Consider the following 17,731-nt stretch of genomic DNA (forward strand, 5'->3'; position numbering starts at 1 on the left):
TAAAGAAGAAAGTTTACTAAATATTCTGCAAGGGATCATGAATTCATGCACGTCCTACATATGAGCTATGCGATGTGTTCTTGCGTGAACACCAAACAGCATTTCCATCGGATAGAGTGGAGGAGGCACAAGTAGTAGAGTGCGAGATACGAAACATGGCCTATTGATGCACTAGGTTTGTTTATTTGTTTATTCACTTATATTGCGCGCCGGACCCGAGGGTAAGAGGGCGCAGGAGCAGACAAGGATATTCTCAGCTTAGTTACAATGCTGTACAGTATTTACAGTGAGTACATAGGTAAAAACAGTTACAATAGAGGCAGTGATATACAGTTTAAGAATAAATATATTTACATGGTTTAGAGTGGCATGGTAGGAGTAGGAATGTAATTAATGGCCGTGGATGTGGTATAGGCCCAGGGGGGAAAGTATGTTACGAACAACTGTCTGAAGTGCAGTTGCGCCATTGCGCGTCAAACGACATTGCGCCATACTTCCACAAAGTGCACGGTGGAGCAGAATGGGGCAGATTATATTCATGCATGTGTAATTAAATCTGGATCTCACATCAAATCGCAAGCGTCTTCAAGGCTACATAAAAACAAAACTTAAAAAGACGGGCAAGTTGCAAAACAGACAGTAAATTCCTCATAAAAAAAGAACAATTGATAAAACAATCACAAATATAGCTAAACAGTCAATGGGTGATCTTGAGTTCAGCTATTTGCATTTTGACAGCCTCCTGTAATGATTTCCGCAGGTAGGAAGACCAGGGGTCCGGGCGCCGATGCACACCCGTAAACATCGTCTGTTGAATTGCTTATAGATTATGCAGCACTTTGACCTAAAGTCCTACTATTGTTTCTGCAAAGTTCCACAGATACAACAGAGAAACGTATTGGTTCTTGTATTTATTTTTAAAATGTTGAGTGGGCGCACTTATTTCTTAAATAAATGCGCATTTCAACATTGGTGCTCGGTTTGGCTTGGTGTTGATTTCGTCATCCCCCGGGGCGACTTTTACAATGCGCTCTTGGTTTAGTTCACATGGGAGGCGCGGCGCTGATAAGCGAGCCATTGAAGGCAGGCGAATTATAAATGTACCTGTTCTCAAAGCTGGCGGAGTGAACTGCGGGTAAACTGGTAATTACCCGCAGGTCGCGCCTGCTTATCGCGCCCACTTTGATTTCCCGTAATGGCCCCGTGAGGCGGGCCTGAGAAATCAAGGAGCATTGACCCGGGTCAGGCAGTCTCGGGGAACATAGAAAGAAGCCGCCATTACAGAGCGGGCGAACCAAAACACGGGGGGGACTGAAATGCTTAACCCACAGCAGCAGCAACACAGAATGTGCTTCTTAAAACAAAACCAGGTGGGCCATGACATTCCGTCTAGAAACACCCCGTCTCCAGGAAAGCTCTGGATGCTTTCACGTGGGCCTGCCTTTTTTGGCGCTGTTCGGCAAACGGGGTCTCTGTCAATAGAATAGAATTGACAACAAAGTTTTCTTTGATCCGTGTTTGTTTCGCTTAACTCTTATTTATTGTATACATGTGGATGTCGCAGGTTGTTAGATAAACGGGCACAGGCTGCGTCCCCCTCCTCACATCCCATCTCGCTCTTTTCTGTTCTCCTATGGATATCCAATTTCTCTAGCACAGATGCTGTCAGTTGCTTTTGAACCTCGTGTGCTCAATGTCCATGGATTGCAAGAAAGTGTGCTTTGGCAGCTAGTCCGTCAAGCAGGAAAAGACAGGGGTGTCAATAGCTACCCCTCGTTGCTGCTTGCTGCCTCTGTGGATTGCCTGCAACCTCTGTCATGTCTCCAAAATGACCACCAGGCTAGGGCCTGTAAGGAACAGATAGAGGCATCAGTAGCTACCGCCCAGTTGCCGCCTGTGACCTCTGTGACCTCCCCAGCCCAGGGCCTGTAAGCATGCCACCAGAGTGAGATCGCTTTGGAAGCTGGGCGTTTGGATGTATGAACATCATGCGGTAGTATAGAGTGTGCTTCATCTATAGATCAAAACCAAAAAACATGGTAGAAGCTGTCCGTGAAGTCAAAAATCATGCGATGCCATGGAGGTGGTTGGGCAGGTGGGAGGGGCAAGGGTTTTGTAATGTCCATTCCATCATATGAACAAGAGGTCACACAAACAGAAAAACGTGCAGTAATCAAGACATGGTAACATCACATAACTTCCCTATAATATTTTTATTTTATTTATTTTTCATAACTAGGACACTGATTAGCATTCACTTAGAGGATGTTTCCTCAAATAACAAACTATTACAAGCAGCCCTTGCAATTCTAGCCGCCCGCTTTGGGCGCCATCAGGCAGGGCGCAGCAAGGAATGCCAGACCGCCCAGCTAACTGCAAGCATGGCCGCCTTTCAAGGGCGGGGGCAACACGGCTCTGCACCCGAGGGGGTGGGGGCACACATTCCTGCTCCTCTAATGGCAGCCGGCCTTGTGCCTCAGAATTATTTGCATTATGAATTGAGCAGAGGTACCTACCGACAGAGGGGCGGCGGGCTTGTGTTTTCATGGGCGCCTCTGAATAGAAGGGCACGCTTCGCAACTATTACGGGCCTTCTGTACACTTTAAAAAGGACGCATGTTTAGCTTGTAAATGCTCTGAAGAGCGTGTATGCCATTTTAATCGATGGCACGTGCACTCATTACTATCGGAATGGGCAGCAGATATTGAAACTACCAGTCACGTGGTCGTGTGGCTTTGAAGCACGAGTTTTCCGACCCACCACCTCAGCTGGGGAGGGTTGGAAAGCCCCCGCTCGCCTCGCAGGCCCGCGGTTCCTTCTCTCATCGACTCGTTACTCCCAGTGACCAAACTCTGACTGCATCAAAAAACCAGGAGAGACCCGCAGCCTTGGCTGTCTCATAGTGGCAGCAGTTCCAAAAAGATGACCGCGGCAGAGCTTTAAATGGCCTTTTTTTGCACAATACTTAATGCGAAAGATTATTCCATTTTAAAATGCTCCACACGGGTGAACTGAGGCATAGCATTAGTATTGGTGTGAGGTAGAACACATTTCCACTGGCCCCTGTGGACGCCAATGATGGAGGTGTTTGTCGTACAGCGCTATCGACATGGCTTTGCAGCGCTGTATCCCTGGCCGGAAGTTCAAGTGGAGAAACCACAGCCAACAGACCGAGCTCAACACCAAAAGTTAAACTCCATGCCACATCTCCTTCCTGACCGTGCAGGCTTCTCTCTGCTCTACACTCCTTCCTAATCTCGTCCTCCTAACCTGCACACACCTTCAATGTGAACTATATACACACCGTTCTTTAATCCATACAGTCACCACAAAGTATGCACACCCTTAACCTGCACAAACCTTCACTGTGAGCTATATACACTGCTCTTTACTCCATAGAGACTTCACCACAAAATATACACACCCTTAACCTGCACAAACCTTCACCGTGAGCTATATACACTGCTCCTTCACCGTGGGCTATATACACCGCTCTTTACTCCATACAGACTTCACCACAAAGTATACACACCCTTAACCTGCACAAACCTTCACAGTGAGCAAAATGCACCACTCTTTAATCTATAAACTAGACGCACCTCTTTAACCTGGACAAAACTTCAAAGCAATCTATATGCAAAACTTTCACCTGTACAAACTTTTACCACAATCTACACAAGTTTCATTAACTTGTTCAAACTTTGACTGGGATCTGTACGCACCTGTCTCAACTGTACAAGCCTTCACCCTGATCTAAACACGCTCTCTGTACTGTAAAAACCATCACTGATCTATACACGCCTCTCTGAACTGTACAAACCTTTGCTGATCTATACACATCTTCCCTGATCTATACACACCCCGGTGAACTGTACGCACCTTTGCTGCCGATCTATACACACCCCGTTGACCTGTTCAAGCCTTCGCTGATCTATACACACCCCCGGTTGACCTGTTCAAGCCTTCGCTGATCTATACACACACCCGGTTGACCTGTTCAAGCCTTTGCTGATCTATACACACACCCAGTTGACATGTTCAAGCCTTCACTGATCTATACACACCCAGTTGACATGTTCAAGCCTTCGCTGATCTATACACACACCCCGTTGACCTGTTCAAGCCTTCGCTGATCTATACACACACCCCGTTGACCTGTTCAAGCCTTCGCTGATCTATACACACACTCGGTTGACCTGTTCAAGCCTTTGCTGATCTATACACACACCCGGTTGACCTGTTCAAGCCTTTGCTGATCTATACACACACCCCGTTGACCTGTTCAAGCCTTCGCTGATCTATACACACACCCCGATGACCTGTTCAAGCCTTCGCCATGATCAATACATGACTCTTTAACCTGTGCAATGCCCTCTCTGATCTTTGCACGCTCCATGTGGACCTTTGTGACCTCCTCTGATTAAGACCTGGGACTCCATATGAGTGCACTATCACTGCAGAGATACTGGCCATACAGCTGTTAGTAGCAGCGGCCAAATGGCAGTGGATCTAGCCATTATCATAAGTACTACCGATACTGCCAGTCCCTGCCACCACGGTCAGGTGGCAGTCCCCCAATCACCATGTTCTTGCTCCAGTCACGTCATTATGTGGCCGGGTCAGGGAGGACTTGGGGGCATGACTTGCACCTCAGCTCTGCCTGAAGTGTGAAGATGGAGCATTCATCTCAATACAGGAGGCAGTGGTAGTGTTGGTGTAACTGCTGGTGGCATTTCTGTCTCTGGTGGTGCCACACTACGCTTGGTGCTGCAGTGCCCTTTTGACGATACAGTTGCTGCTGCCAGGGAGGCACTACTGCCCCATTCAAAATGAGGTATTTTTTAACATCCGGAATCTTTTTATGTAACGATTTGATGTTGTTGGTTGATTACTTTTCTGGTACATTTGCACAGCGTCTTGTGCTTCCAATCCAGATACAGCTGCTGATCTAGATCAGCTCAGCCTGAGAGCTCTCTCGAAACAAATGCCATTGCACGGCGCAGAGCCGTTCATTGCATGGACCCTGGGGGAGGGGAGGATGTGTCACCCCTGCTTCAGCTTCCTACAACGGCCCTCCACCCCAGTACTGTCCACGGGCCAGCTGCTGTGACTCACACCTTATGCACAGGTCAGTTACTCACTGGATATTTCTACCGCTTGCTGACTCAGAGCTAATCCTATAAAGAATAAGTGCTGCTGCCTACCTTATGAGATCAGAATTGGGCAAGTCAAGAAGCACTTCTGTGATCCTACTGAGACCCGAGACAATAGCAATTCCCTTTATTCCCTTTATTAAGATAGAGAGCTCCTCCCATTGGCTTTCAATGTGACCTGAAATGGACATTAGCACTCCAAAATGTGTTTTCATGGGAATGTAGCGTTGAACGGCAGCAGAGGGTAACCCGGCAGCCTTTGACATGTTTGCCCTACAACTCCCATGATCCCTCTATATTGACTTTGCTAGCTAGAGATGATGGGGGTTGTATGCCAAAACAACAGATGGGTCACAGGTTGCCCTCTACTGCTGAAGAGGGCTGGGTGGGACAGTCGAGCCAGAACTGGTTTGGTTTCATGAGTGCAGTTTAGCTAGTAGTGTAGTAACTTTGCTGAAAATTAACCAGGGGGCGGGGGGAGTATCCGGGGGACAATAGAGATCTAAAGGAAGGGGGCCCCAGCCAAATGAGGGAGACAAAATGGTGTGCCACAAAAGTTAGGGGGGGCACTCTTGTCCTCCCCTATAAATTACGCTCATGGTAGCTAGAGAATCTGGTAGCAGCAAGCTCGGGACTCATGCCTGAGCATACCAGCTCCCCTTAGGGGGACTTATATAACACTGATGAGTGATAGCTGGAAGGCAGTGACTCGGGTAACTTTGCAGAACATGTTGGGGGGGGAGGGGAGATGAAAGGAGCCCCTGCCAAATGAGTGGGACAAAACGGTGTGCCACAAAGGTTGAGGGGGACAAACACCCTTGCCCCCCACTACTCACGCCCATGCTGGAAGGTTTAAATGAGTCATAACCACTAGCATGGGTCTGGGCAACCTTCTAAAGCATGACTTGTTATCTTGCTGTGCCATAACAGATAGTCCATAACTGTGCCATAACAGATAGTCCAAAAACATATGCAAATGAACCTTAGCCCAACCCCAAAATGGACGGTCCAGGCCAAACTGCGTGGGCAACATCAAGACAGCATTAATTGAGGAGAGGCGTAGGCACATATTCGACAACACTCTAGTCAATGGAAACCGCACACTTTAGCTGATCTATGCTCGCTGCAAATGGCTGTGATCTGGCTTGCCTCTGAGATTTACTTTAGGCACTTGATAGAGCGCAGAACTATCACCAAGGGGCACTTTTCATGGCATGCTAACTGTAGCTAGAACATCTCCACGAGCAGATATTTACAATTTGAGGCACATAGAGATATGCTGTACTTTTTCCCCAAGATCAATCACTTTTTAAGGTCAAGTCTTAAAGTCGGGATTAGAACTCTGGTGAGCAGCCTAGGCACTAGAACACACCTCATAGGACCTGATGGAAAGTCATTAAACCAAAACAATGTTATTTACGGATTTCAAAACAGGTGCAGTTGCACTAAGCCTGGGTGTGACGAATCAATGTCCAGAGCACCAGTGGTCCACTGATAAATATCGGTTTCTAAACCATTAATTAGCCCCACACCTTTAATACACCAGAAGGGATCCGAACAGATTAGACTACAAGTAAATTATAAACCTCCTTGTCCAATTTTGGTAACGTGGTCAGAACGGCAGGCTTATTTATCTCCACAAGGTCGTGGATCATTGGTTAGTTGCAACACTTGCAAAAATACAATTATCACCCAATGATAAAAGGGACTGTCTAGTCAAGGTTATATAACAATATCTACTTTATTATTACTACAACAAACAGATCTAGCACACTAAAAAATACAACCCACCCGGTAGGAACACAGACGACAGACAGTTAAGGAAAGGGATGAACTCTGGATACTGATAGGAGGGTAGTCAATAAAGCAATCAGTCTTAACTGTTCAAGGTTATTTGGTTTCAGCACCAAGGAAGCAAGAAGTCGTAAATGTCACTAGGGGCCTTTGGCGAAGGACCAGGGGGACAGAACCACAATGTACCTGATGCTTGAGATGTTCTGGAAGCTTGAGAGCGTTGAGTCGGTTCCAGGACGTTTTGCAGCTCTTGCAACAGATTTCGAGACGAGAGACAGCTGCGTGTATCAGGCGGTAGACAGTTCGGCAAGCGAGGCTGGACAGACGGCTGCAGCCTGGCCTACATGGCGGTTTGGGGTCAAGAATCAATGTCGCTGTGCTGGTTGGTGGATCTGGAATGCCGGTCGATGCATCTCAGATGGCTTTAGTGACAGCAGCGTGACAACAGTCAGAGATGCAGCCGGTCGCTGTTTGAGTGCTCGACTGCCTCGGAAATGTCCTTAAATGATGGACGCTGGTTGATGCTTGTATGGCACTCCTCCTAGCTTCATCCAGGGCTTGGAGCATCTGTTCAAGATGGACGGCCCAAAGCTGAGGAGAGTATTTGAACAAAGGACAAGGCCGTTGCCTGCAGACACTCTGTGGAACTTCCCACCTAAGAAGCTTGCTGGCAGAACCTAGCAGGGCATGCTGTGTGCTGGGTGGGTACCGGTTCTGGTGCTGCTAGATGGGTTCTCTGAGTCCGGTATCTCCTTTTGTTCCCTGGGAGAGGTTTAGTTTAGGGGAGGGCTCTTGCTTCCCTCTTGCAACTCCTGGCCTTCCTTCACTGGCGGAAGATGTAAGGTAGACTGTACGTTCAGCCACGGTCAAATGCTGAGTTCTTCTTTCCTGCTTCAGATGATCTGCTAAATGAGGGGCTTAGCCCTCTTTTAAAGCCAAATGGGCCCCAGTGATTGATGCAGGCTAAGCCTACCACAAGGAACCAATCCGGGGTCCCCACCAATAATCTTCTGGTATGCGTGAGGTCAGGACCAGAGTGCTTTGCAACAGGAAAGGTAAGGGGATGACAACATGTACTTTTAAGTCCCACCCATCTTCCTGTCTGTTGTAGACCAAAGTGTCTCTCTGGTTAACTGAGCCCTCTGTTGCTCTTGATCAAAGCTCAGGTCTCCCTTGACGTTTGTGGTGAGGACAGACTTCTGTCTCCCTCGAATCACATACTTTGTCCCTCTGAAAGGGAGTTTGCCTACTGTAAACAGTTGTTCCAGACATGACATTCACTGCCCTTCATACAAAGGGGTAGGACCTAGCTTCAAGGTGACACATTGCTTATCAAACAGGTGTTCGTTTTCCTGCCCATTGTTACGTTCTGTGACCAGGCCTATTTGCAGGCCTGCTTCAATTAACTCTCATCAGTATGCACCACCACCACACAGAACTTAGACAGTAGAACAGGGTGGATTCATGGAGCCTTTGAAATTTAGTTAGGCTGTCCATGGGAGGAGGAAGGTGTTGCCCTTCTCCTCTGGATTTTTTCGTGCACCCCTCGCTGTCACCTCGCAAATAAATGTGACAGGGAGGACTGCGCCTGTAGGCTGTGTTTCCCAGAGAACACTAGACTATATGTTTGTTGTGCGGCAAGAATTAGAAAAAGGAGTGCGGATTAGCCCCACAGATTTTCAAAGATTGATCTCCCATCATTCCATTTCCTAAAAAGAATTGTCCAAAAAAAAGGCCAGGCGAGCACACTCTCCCCATTTCGAATGGTCGAATCCCTCACACTGGGGTTTAAGCAGACCACAGAAAGGGTTCAAGCTGCATATATAAAGTCTATAACTGGGTAGAACCAGCCAGAGAGCCAGGGGTATCGGCTGCTAGTAGCAATGTCAGGACTTGCAGATGTACACAGCAGGAGGGGAGGGGTTCAAGCTGGTCCAATTCTAGGAGTAGGACGCCCCTCAGGGTATCTGTATAAATGATCGAATAAAAAAAAAAAACAAGGAAGAAATTACCACATTTTTGACCTATTTTCTACGAAATTTCGAGTCCTTTTAATTAAAATATAGGCGTGAGGTGGGCAAGGGTATTAGTAAATGAATGGGGTGAAGTGCGAGTGCGAGCCGCTCCCTTGCATTATTACAAAGAAAAAAAAACAAGAAAAAAAAATGTCGGTTCTTTTGATTTTTTTAATTCGGTCATTTCATGGTAAACCCCTGGCATGAGTGATTCATGCCAATCACCTCTGTTTCCGCCGGGTCTGGAGGGACACACAGTTTGCTATTCATGGATCTGCTGCTCCAACTTTGGAAATGAGTGACTACATTTTTAATAAACTAAAAGCTGAAACTGAATAATGTGGTTATGCTCGCGCACTTCGCCTTGATTACATTACAATAATGCATGGCACCAGGGGTCCATCAATAAAGTGCACTTTTGATGCACACTCTGTGTGCCTGGAATAGTTACCATAGCTTAGCATGAAAGGGGTATTTCTGAATTAAGCTCTTTTATATGCCAGGTATCACAACCTGCACAGTGGCGTGTCCAGACACTTTTGACTCGGGTGGGACAAGTTGGGCACGGACTTAGGCAGGGGTGGAATGCAGTACGAGCGTGTACACACACACACACACACGCGCTTCCTGGGTGGCCATTCAGATTCCAGGGGCAGCACGTGCCACACCAGGCCACTCCCGGGAGGAACTGGCACAGTATGCCATGTGATGCCCTACCTTATGTGGCTTGATTGTCTGCACCCCTCACTAACCTACTCAACATTCTACTTTCTACTTTATATCATACTGCCCACAGGTGTCCCTCTGCGATCCCATTTCTGGGATTTGCCCCATGTATGCCACTGTAGTTTTGCCCCTCTGAGGTTTTGTTCCCTGGCGTTGCATTGTGATTTTGACCATTAGTGCCCAATGCAAGTGTTAAAATGGATTTCTGAACTCTGACCTGGAGGAGCAGAGGTTCAGAAGGTCAACCTAGTTTCTTGGAACAGGGTAACCTCTGGACAAGCCAGACCAATCAGGTTAGCTATGGTAGGCGGTCAAGACTAAGTCTCAGGAGGGGTGAGGGTGACTTAAGGACCTCAATGAGCACACAAAGCAAGGACACTTACAAATTACTCAGACAGGTGTTATATCAAAAAATATAGACACATTTATTACAAGGCCTTTGTAACATAGACCATAGCAATAGAATCACAGTAACACTAAGTAAACCAACGCATCTCTATAAAAAGAATGTATATACAACACCATTGGGGTCTAAAGGGTTAAATGCACGAAATATGTTGACAACCTAGAGGGGAAGTAATCAGGCAGTGCAGATAGTCTTTAGGCCCAGTTCAACATCGAAAATACATCTAACTAAGAGGCAGTCCAAGCCCTAAGAAGGGAGGAGCCTCATGCTCAATAGTACATGCAATGCAAGCGCACACGGTTGTTCCAATGGGCAGAATAGGGTCTCTTCAGGGGTCTCTAGCAGCTCGGGGAGGTGGATGAGGCGATGCAGAACAAGGCAGAGGCAGTTCGAGAGTTCGGGATGGAGTCGCTATTTCGCAAAAGCAGTGGAAAGAAGAGGGGCCCCCAGGGGCCACTTGTGTTTAAAAATGGGCCCTTGTGCTAGGGGCCACCGGTTTGGGTATGGAGTACTCACCGGTCCCCGACGCAAGCAGACCCAAACTTTGCCAGTTCAGTCCACTTTGCTTGCAGGTTCGAATGCGGCAAAAAGGACGTCTCGGCACCTTTCAGTTCCTGAGATACAGTGATGATTCCCAAACGGGACAGTGGCGATTTCTCCGCTACAGGTGGATGAATCAACCTGATTTCACTGCAGCAGGCTTCAAGTCAAGAGGGTCACAAATGCAGCAGACTTGCAAGGGATGTTGCCCCGGCAGGGCAACACAGTAACCGCGTTCACTCCGGTTCTGGCGCACTCATCTCACTTCACACCTGGGAATGCCAAGTGTACGAAATTCGGTGTGAGGGTGCCGGGGACACAGGGCTAGCAGTATGCCAAGTTTGGAGGGCCTCCTTGAAACGGTGGCGGTGACAGAGCAAAGCAACTGGGTAAGCGGGTTAGTCCAGGGATACTTCTGAGAAAGCTTACTTGCAGGGTGTTGATGAAAGTGCCGAGAATAGTCGGTCCATTATTCCAATGGGTCGAAGAGTCTTCACAGACCTTCTAGGACGACCAGATGCAGAGGGGTCCCATGGGTCACCAGCGGATCCTCGACTCAGCTTCGTGTTGCAGGATACTAGGATCCTATCCTTTGTTCAGTGAGAACTCAGGAGATCGACATGGTAGTGGTGTTTTCAGCCTCCTCTTATCCAAAATTCCCTTCGCGCCAAAACGGAGAGGACCCAATGGGAGATCTTCTCACAAACACACACTCCATACGTGGACCAATCACGGACCACGGTGGTCCCAGTCATTCATGGCACTCCAGACTCTCTGGCACCCAGGATGTGTATTGGAACCTGACGTTTCAGCCCACATCCTGGAGGCACACACACAAGGCATGCAGAAACCCGCAAAAGCATTGAGATTTGCAGGAAAGTGCATGACCAAATAAGGACTGACCCGGGTCGACTCGACCTGGGGAAGGTGAAGGGGCAAGATGGCCAAAGGACAGGACAAATAACCTTGTGGCATGGCCATTTTGGAGCCAGGCCACCTATTTGTGCCAAACGTGGTTAACGCAGTTAACATGGCAGGAAAGGGCTAAAACTAATGTGAAAAGATAACTGCCACCAGTCCTGTCCATGACACATCTGCACAGTTAATAAAAAGTCCAGCAAGAGTATCTAGGGCCTTTGGAAATGACTATAGACCCAAGTGTGCTGTATGGTAAGATACATTGCACACTTGTTACATGTTGCCCAAAAGTTGCAACATGAGGAAAGCACTAAGGGAAACAAAGTCTCCCAGTACAGACTGTCTTTTTTTTTTTTTTTAAATGTGTTTATTTATAGCAAGGCAGTATAGGTTACAAACAGTATCGGGTGGCAGTATAACATTGCAAAGAAAAGATTCTGGCTTTGTGTCCCTTTCCCCCATCATTCCGGTTTTCCCGGGCCAGAGATTCAGTCTATCACCCCCGCCTGGTGTGTACTCTCCAGGTCCCCCAGGGCCCAACGGGCGTTGATTGGCTTGAACGTCATTGCAGGAAATCGCTGATCATAGTCCAGCACTGGAGCCCATACATTCTGGAAGCGGTGCAGAGTCCCCGCTCTCGCAGCGGTGACCTTTTCCGCTATTAAAATGTCCCACAATTTTCCCCACCAGTGGGCCAGGCAAGGGCCGTCTTGCGACTTCCAGAAACGGGCCAGAACTGTCTTGCCCGCCAAGAGGCATTGTGTGAGGAGCTTAGCCCTGTTGCCGGAGCGGGGGTAGATTCCGGGGACCGGGATCCCCAGTAGGACTGTCTCAGGGTCCAGTGGGAGGGCGGAGCCGGTGACTTGCTCGATGACTGAGAGACACCTGGTCCAGAATTGCTGGATCTTGGGGCATGTCCACCACATGTGGAAGTAAGAGCCTGGTTGACTGCAGCCTCTCCAGCAGGCAGGGTCCATTTGCGGATTCATGTGGTGGAGTCTGAGAGGGGGGTAATACCAGCGCAAGGTAAGTTTATATGCACATTCTTTGTTGGTGACGCAGGTGGAGGAGGAGTGGGTGCGGGACCATATGTCTACCCAGGTTTGGTCATCGAACGGATGGCCTAGGTCCGCCTCCCACTGAGCCATAGATCGAGTTTTTGCCGCCAGAAAGTCCCCCGAGAAGCATCTATATATGGCTGAAGTTCTTCCTCTAGCCGGCAGATCCGCGAGGGTTAGCTCCAGTGGAGTCGGGGGGCGGGTTGCCGCCTGGAGGGTCTGGGGGTGTGAACACCAGTGGCGGAGCTGGCAGTATGTGAACCTGTCCCTCTCTTGAAGCCGAAAAGTTTCCTTGCACTGTTCGAAGGTCCGGGGTCCGCCTTCGGAGTACATCTGCCCCAGGGTTTCAAGGCCCCCGTCTATCCAATTCTGGAAGTTGCGGGGGAGAGATCCCGGGGAGAAGTCGGGATTGTGAAAGATCGGTGAGAGGGGGCCTCGGCCCCTCGGGATTCCCTTCTGCTTTAGAGCCCAATCCCAGGAGCTTAGGGTCTGCTTTGTTGTCAGTAGGATGTCCTTCCAGCGCGCCCTGAGAGGGGGTTGGATGTGAGGGAGGAACCGGAGGGGGAGCGGGAGCTGGGCTTGCTCCAGTTCCACCCATCTGGGGCGGGCTGTGCTCGACTGCCAGGCGTGTAGGTGTGACAGTTGCGCCGCTGCCCTATAGGCCTGCAGGTCCGGGACCCCCAGGCCTCCCAGCCTGGCGTTACCAATCAGGGTCTTGTGGGGGATCCTGGCCTTTTTGCCTTTCCATATGAATTTCGATATCTTCCTCTGTAGGTCGTGAAGGATCCGGGTCGGGAAGGGCACCGATAGGGATGAGCAGGCATAGAGAAACCTAGGGAGCAAGTTCATTTTGACAGCTGTGATCCGGCCCATTAGTGAGATCTCCTGCGTGGTCCAACGCTTCAGGTCTCCCTCCAGCTCCTTGATCAGTTTGGGAAAGTTCGCTTGATAGGTCTCCTTTGGGTTTGCTGGGATGAAAACTCCTAGATAGGGGATCGAGTGGTCCCGCCATTCAATCGGGCACAGACCCGTTAACGCCTCCTTTTCCTCTGGGCGGAGGCCGATTCCTAGGGCCACTGATTTGGCGAAGTTGACAGTAAAGCCGGTGACCTCCCCCAATTCCTTTATTTCGGCCAGGGCGTGTTTCGCTGAGGTACTGGCTTCCGTGAGTGTCAATAGTACATCGTCCGCGTAAAGAGCGATTTTGTGGTGGGACGGGCCCACCTGAAGTCCCTTAATGGATTCATTCCGCCTGATCTTCTGGGCGAAGGGCTCCATTGTGAGGGCGAAGAGTAGGGGTGACAGCGGGCAGCCCTGCCTTGTCCCACAAGACAGAGGTATCGGGGCTGAGTGGGCGCCATTGATCCTGAGGATAGTTTTAGGCTGCTTGTAGTTCGCCAGGATCATGGCTCGGGCTGTGGGGCCGAACCCAAATGCTTCCAGGGTGCATTCCAAGTAGGACCAATCGACTCTGTCAAAAGCTTTGGTTGCGTCCAGGGCCATTAAGGCAAGGCCCTGGGAGTCGCGGTGGGCGATGTTCACTAGGTTCAGGGTCCGCCGAATGTTGTCCCCTGCTGCTCGGTGAAGGATGAAGCCTGTTTGGTCAGGGTGGATTATTTCCGGGAGGATAAGTGCCAGGCGGTTAGCCAAAATCTTCGAGTACAAGTTGGCGTCGATGTTCAATAAGGCGATGGGTCTGTATGACGCCGGATCTCTCGGGTCTTTCCCCGGCTTAGGAAGGAGGACCGTCACCGACTCTTGCATTGTGGGGGTTACAGATCCCGAGGCCTGGAAGGAGTTGAAAAGGGCCACCATGTGGGGGATAAGCTGGAGCTTAAATATCTTATAGAACCTCTGGGAGAATCCGTCTGGGCCCGGGGCCCGCGATTTGAGGGCCTTGATGGCTCCGTCAACTTCTTCATCTGTTATTGGGGCTTCCAACTGCTCTCGTGTGGAGTCCGGGAGACGCGTTAGGGCTGCGTTCCGCAGGTATGCCTCCTGCTTCGACCGATCTCGGGGGGGTGCTGTCATGACCTGGGTTAAGTGGTCCGAGGCTAGTTGTAGTTTCGTCTGTTCGGAGTGATGTATCACCCCCTGTGGGTCCCGGAGCCCTATGATCGTGTTGGTCCGTCTTGTTTTAGCCAGCTTGGCCACCAGCAATTTGTTGGCCTTGTTACTTTTAGCATAGTAGAATTGTTTGGTCTTCGCCAAAAGTTGCGCAGTGTGTTCTGCATAGTGGGCCTCCAGTTTCTTCCTGGCCGAGCGAAGCGCTCTCTGTATCTTAGGAGACCAGCCCCTCTTTTTCTGGGCTTCCTCAGCTGCTCGCAAGTCCTCTTCCAGGGATAGCCGGACTTGTTTCCGGTTTCGATGGTAAGCTACGCCTTGAGCTATCAAGGATCCCCTAACTACAGCCTTCATTGTATCCCAGTTATTGGCTAGGGAGGTGTCTGCGGCTGGGTTCTCCTCAAAGAAGTTCTTGATGGTGGTGGTTATATTGTCTCTGATTGACATATCATTGAGGATTGGGTCATAGAGCGCCCATCTGCGTGCCGCCTTGGCGTGGGTGTTCTGAATGCTTAGTTCCATTATTATCGGAGCATGGTCCGACAAAATTCGCTGGCCTATCGACACCTCATTAGCGAGGGCGAGAGTTTGGGGAGAAGATAGAAGGAGGTCGATTCTGGAATAAGTTCTGTGAACGCCCGAGAAGAAAGAGTAGTCTTTCTCGGTGGGGTGAAGCACCCGCCATGTGTCCACCACCTCCAGGGTTCTGAAGAGCCGCAGCAGACTGAGGGCCTGACCGAACTCGCCAAGGGCAGGGGGGTTGGATTTGTCCTTAGTGGGGTCTGGAACCCCATTGAAGTCCCCTCCGATTATTGTCTGACCTTCCGCAAAACTTAAGAGGGAGGAGCCCAGGGAATCATAGAAAGTTGCCTGTCCCGAGTTGGGTGCATATGCCGATACCAAGGTATAGAGGTCCCCCAGCAGGAGGCACTTGATGGCCACGAAGCGGCCCTCCGGGCACATCATGGAGTCCAAAATCTGGGGGCGCAGGTCCTTCCGAAACAAAATTGCTGTGCCCCCCCTTTTGGAGTTCCCTGAGGCGAAGAACTGGCGTGGATACATGCTAGAACGGAGCCGGCCAAAGTCTGCCGGGAGGAGATGAGTCTCTTGAAGGAACACCACACCGGCCTCCTCATCTTGTAGCTTCTGGAGAATCGATTTGCGCTTGGGGGGAGAGTTGAGTCCGTTAACATTCCAGGAAAGGCATCTCAGCGTCTGGTGTTCCGGGATCGGGGAGCTAGAGATCCCTTGCTTGGGGTATGGAGGGGGGACTCCAGGTTGTCCATTAGCTGCCATCGTGAAGAGGGTGTAGAAGTGGTCTGTACCGCACTTGCAATTTTAACAGGGGCCCCCAACGGGAGGCCAACTTTTTAACTAGAGGGGTGGGAAACATTGTGGGTGTAACCCCACCCCAGGCCAACAGGGCCAATTGTGACTGGCAAAGTAACATTTGCATCCAAGGACTCTAAAATGAAACGGACCTTGGAGGGGGGCATAGGCCGTGAAGGAAGCCCGCCGCGCCGGGCGAACGTAGGACTGTGTTGGGCCGGAGTTACTGCTTCTGAATTTAGCTAAAAGAGCGTTGGGCGTCCGGGACGCCGGAGGAGCGGAGGACATCTATGGCCGCTCGGGTTATCTTCTCCTGTTTCGGGAGGCCCTGGACCATGGAGGACGCCCGGGTTGGGGAGGGAGGGCCGACGTAGGGCTCCCCGAGGCTTCCAAGTCTGGGGCGATAGTTCCCTCCGGGGCGGAGGATGTCTGCATGATTTTAGCGGCATCATCCAAATGGGATATTCTCCGGAGGGAGCCATTATAAGAAAATTGCAGCGCTGTGGGGAAGAGCCATCTGTATTTGACTTTCCGCTCTTGGAGGAAGAGGGTTAAAGGTCGGAGAGCCCTTCTCTTCTGAAGGGTTGAGAGGGAGAGATCCTGATAAATTTGAAGAGGGTGACCTTGAAAGGAGAGATCATCTCCGGACCGACTGATAGCAGAGATAGCTTCTTTTGTGGAGAAATAGTGAACTCTTGTTATGACATCCGGGGGCTGGTCGGAATCTACTCCCCGACGCGGACGCAGTCTGTGAGTCCGATCCAGCAGCAGTTGGGATTTATCTAGATGTGGGAGGAGGATTTGGAAGAGGTCTCCTATGTAGCCTGCAAGATTTTGGTCGGGGACTGAGGACGGAACTCCCCGGATTCGGAGGTTATTCCGACGAGCTCTGTTTTCCAGGTCCTCTTGTTTGTATTCGAGGATCTCGCACCTGTCTTGGAGGGCTCTCACTGTTTGCTGAATATCTCCCATGGCAGCTGTTTGGTCTTGGGAGCGGTCCTCGATCTCACTCAGTCTTTGCTCTACAGACTGTCTTAAGGGCATGTCAGTTTCCCCATAAAAAGTGAGCGAAAGCCCAGGAGTGCACCTGAAGGCTGTGCTTCTCTGGCAAAATCAGTCAATGGTGTCTAAACAGCAGCAAAATGTTTGGGGGTTGACACATGGAGGGAAAATTACATACAATTATGAAATCTAGCCTAACAGCAAGTAGTTTACTGGAGTGTTTTGCTCCCCGTGCCCAATGTAATTCATGGGACTGGCGTCTAGATATCACACACCACTGTCCTGGTGGCACGCGCAGGTGTTCCTTTCAACCCCAGCTGTTCGGAATCACTACACACTGGCCACTGCCATAGATACCAACTCACTTCAGGGTGCCACAGGACAACCCCTCGCAGCTACTTCACCCAACGGGCACCCCAACTGAGACATTGCCCAGGGGGCAGCACTCCAACTGAGACATAGGCATGGCCACACAAGATGGAGAGTCCAAGTTGGCCACTGTGCCCGGTTCTCCACTAACCTACCTGTACGGACGGTCTTAACCTCCACACGCAGATCCTCTATAAGCCACTCACACACAGGAATTGAGTAAACCCCTCCCTGTACCCCCCCAAGAGACATCAAACATCAGAACGCTACACTTCAACAACCAGCTTACAAACCACAGCCCTGACCGAAGCATCCTAGTACCACAGGCATACAAGTCTCCCCTTTGGACACAAACT

General features: G+C 50.0%; 1 protein-coding gene across 3 annotated transcripts in view; it reads right to left on the reverse strand.

Moving 5' to 3' along the window:
- The window catches only part of BCAR3 (BCAR3 adaptor protein, NSP family member), a 360,529-nt gene that overhangs the window by 308,523 nt on the left and 34,275 nt on the right, over positions 1-17,731 (reverse strand). The gene's annotated exons all lie outside the window — the stretch shown is intronic.

The sequence above is a fragment of the Ambystoma mexicanum genome, chromosome 1q, assembly GCF_040938575.1.
Source record: "Ambystoma mexicanum isolate Mex_15411 chromosome 1q, UKY_AmexF1_1, whole genome shotgun sequence".
Lineage (NCBI taxonomy): Eukaryota > Metazoa > Chordata > Amphibia > Caudata > Ambystomatidae > Ambystoma > Ambystoma mexicanum.